The sequence below is a fragment of the Phascolarctos cinereus genome, unplaced genomic scaffold, assembly GCF_003287225.1.
Source record: "Phascolarctos cinereus isolate Bilbo 61053 unplaced genomic scaffold, phaCin_HiC Scaffold_5;HRSCAF=322, whole genome shotgun sequence".
Taxonomy (NCBI): domain Eukaryota; kingdom Metazoa; phylum Chordata; class Mammalia; order Diprotodontia; family Phascolarctidae; genus Phascolarctos; species Phascolarctos cinereus.
The window spans coordinates 113,221,078-113,224,807 of record NW_027555958.1 but is presented as its reverse complement, the minus strand read 5'-3'; the positions used below and the strand labels follow the sequence as shown (position 1 = coordinate 113,224,807).

Genomic DNA, 3,730 nt, shown 5'->3' with positions numbered 1-3,730 from the left:
GTATTTGACAAGATGCTTTGTGATGATTATATATATTCCTTCAAACAGCTTCCTAAAGTAAATACAAAATACATTAGGGGATAAAAAAAAACAAATTGTTTTTAGTGTCTTAATCTTCATTTTCCGTGTCACTGTAGATTAAGTTTCGAGCCCAAAGTCTAGAGAAATACATCTGGTGAGAAACATTTACTTTTTATCCTTTATTTAGATTCTCCAGGCTCTCTAAAGCTTGTAACCTAGCTTTATTAATTTCAATGGACAAATCTCTAGTCTCTACTCATCTCCTGAGCAGTACATTAATGAAAAACTAAAAGGGCATGAGATTTTTTTTTCTTTCTGGTTTCAGTCAAGAACTGTCTTTCCTTATGTTCACCAGAAAAAGGTAACTTTAAATTTTGAAATATCATCCAAATTCTCTGAAATATTTTTGATAACCAAAGCATTTCTCGCTTGGGTATGCAATAAAGTCTGTAACTCTTGAGACTGGAAGAAGTGAGTGAGAAACATAGTTAGGGGCTGAGTGGATAATAAAGTTATTTTCAATCTAATATTGACCATTATCTATTCCATTTAGAGTGGTACATTTCAGTTATGAGTTGGTAGAAGCTTGGGATTGAGGAAATATAGGAAGAGTAACTTTTTTTTTTTCAAATCAGAACAAGGCTTTAATTTTGTTCATTTCTTGCATTTAAAATATTCTTCAATGACATCGTTAGCCTGAGATTCCTTGCCATAGTCCTTAACAGCAACACAACTGCCGCCAACCGCTTTATGGGGCTTTCCCTCTCTGTCAATTTTACAGAGGCCTACCCGTTCGCCCAGCTTCTTATTGTCATCAACCTTGATCAAGTTGATTTGGTGCTCAGCACACAGGGCCTCAACCAACCTTACATACATAGGATCATCACAGTTGGAAGCAAGAACACAAAGATGGGCTTGATGTTTGTCCAAGGCTTTGGCAGCTTCACGAATTCCACGAGTCAGGCCATCGTGGATGAGTGCGGTCTTCAGCACTTCTTGTAGAGCGGTGTTAACATCCATTACACCTCCAGCAGCAATGCCGTCCTTGGCCATGGCAGCATTTCACGGGTGAAGCTAAATTTTTAAAACACCCAGGAGCCTCCACCTCCCACTTGACTCAGCAGCAACAGGGAAAGAGCAAGAGTAACCTATCAATGCAATGTAGAAACCTTTGGCCAGTTTTTTTTTTTAAGGAAAATTCTAAAAGATGTATTTTGTTTCAAAAATCTAAATGAGCAAGTCTACTGATGTTTAATAATAACTTTACTTGTAATGTTAGAGTATTTTGTCTTCTGTTGCTGATTCTCTCCTCCCTTTTTCTCTCCTTTCTGTCTCTGACTCTCTTTGTGTCTCTGTCTCTGTCTGTCTCTCTTTCTCTTTCATTTTCACTCTATCACCAGACAGCAAACACAAGAGAATTATGGTTTCTGTGTGGATAAAATGAGTAGTCTACTAATTTTTCACTATAGAAGAAAATAGAACAAAATTTTATTAATTTAGTCTGTGACTATATAGTATTGGGGAAAAATCGTCAAACCACATCTTATACCACATGACCAATTAATTCTAATTGAATGAGAGATAAACATAAAAAAGTATAAGTATAGAAAAAGAAATCCAACAACATATGCAACAATGATGGAGAATCTTCTATCTCAGATGTAGCCCATTCTGCCCACAGAGAGCTCTAATTACTAGAAAGGTTTTCCTGACAGAAAGCTTAAATTTGTGTCTTTGTGACTTTAATCCAGTACTCCTGATTTGCCCTCTTTGCCCAAGTAAACCACATCTAATGTACATGAGATCCCTTTAAATCCTTAAAATATATCTCTGATGTCTGTCCAAGTCTTGTCTTCTCTAGGTTTAACATCCTCCATTTCTTAAACTGAACTTCCTTTACCATCAACTCAAGGATTTTTATCATGCTAGTTGCCTTTGTCTGGATGCTTTCTAATTTCTCAATGTCATTCTTGAACTATGGCACTCCAAACTGAAAAAAAAAGTACTCCAGTTGTGGTCTGACTAGGGCAGAGGACAGAGTACCTACAAAGGAATGGCTTCCAAGGAATGGAACCTAAAATTGCATTAGGTTTTTTTTTTGGCTGCTATTTCATATTAATGATTTATATTGAGCTTGAATTCAATAAAATATAGAGATATTTTTCAGACATACTGCTTTTATGCATGTCTCCGTATCTTCTACCGGAGAAAACATTTTTGATAAAGCACTATCTGTTATATAAACTATTTATTTAATTAGTCATTATTATCATTAGCATAATTGTAATATTATTATGCCTATTTAATCAGTTTCTTGGGAACAAAAAAATAATAGGTATGATGGGCTTGTATGAAATTATACTCCTTTTAGTTCCATTTTTTTTTTGTGAATTCCAATACTGTCAGAATAGAGATACAGATTATGGAAAAGGAGCATCATTCTTAACTGGGCAAAGCAAATCAGTCAATATGAGATTTAAACTCTGACCTTCACCTCCTTAAACACATATGTACTTTAAGCAACTGAAGCAATAATTTTAAATGTGCTAAATTCTCTTTCATGATTACCAAAAATGTTTACCTGCTATATTACAAAGGAAAAATATCTCTTCCATCACATTAATGAAAATATCACACAAATGGCTGGTCTACTGACAACAGAGTATACTTTCTTCTATAGAAAGTTGTCATGTAATTTCCTGGGATTTAATATATAACCAGTATATAATGTTTATAACACCTGCAACATGGTTGTAGAATGACTCTCTGAAGGAATTTCATTGGGATTTTTCCTGGCAGAATTCAAGATTATGCCAATCATAGAGAAGTAAGGTGGGAATGATATATTGGACTGGAGATAAAAGAATGAATGGATGTGTGGATGGATGGATGGATGGATGGATGGATGGATGGATGGATGGATGGAAATCATTTATTAAGCTCTTACTATCTGCCAGACACTTATTATATTACTATCTGCTAAGTGTCTAGGATAAAAATACAAGTAAGCAAAAGACATCCTGATCTTATGGAGCCTGCATTCTAATAAGTAATGTTTTCCAGAGAGGAGTGTTGGTACACGGTCAAAGAGAGTGGTAACTATAGTTATAGGACAATTGTTTGATATATTCTTATAAGAAAAGGTAGTATTATTTTGGTTGTTATTCTTAGAATAAAAATTAGAAAAGTAGAAAGGCCTGAATCCAATAATATAAGATAAATGATTACCAATCAGGATCCAGGTCAATTATGGAGGACCTTAATTTTGGTATGGAGGTAGAGGCTAGAGTGTGTCTCTCATGGCAAAGAGATGGCCTAGAAATGGGAATCAGAAGATTTGGATTTTAGTCCTGACTCTGCTAATAATTAGCTTTGTGATCCAAAGAGAATTTCTATGCCTCTTTATAAAGATGGTGCAGTGGATACTGAACTAAAAGGAAAGTCTGGAGAATTGTGTTTGGAACATGGCTCTTGATGTGAACTTCTACAAGTCACTTAACATCTATGAGCCTCAGCTTATTCATTAGTTAAAATAGGTTAGGCTCCAGAATTGCTGTGGGTAAAAGTAGTTTGTAAACCATACACTGAGCTATTATTTGTTAAATGGCCAAAGTACACCTGCCTTATGAATATTCTTGAGTAACTTAAAACAATTTAAATTTGGGAATTTTTATAGTGGGCTAAATTCTAGAATATAAACTACAACACA

At 34.8% G+C, this 3,730-nt stretch overlaps 1 pseudogene; it reads right to left on the bottom strand.

Annotated features, from left to right (window-relative positions):
• Positions 1-675: 675 nt before the first annotated feature.
• LOC144457905 (small ribosomal subunit protein eS12 pseudogene) lies at positions 676-1,211 on the bottom strand (annotated as a pseudogene).
• Positions 1,212-3,730: the final 2,519 nt, after the last annotated feature.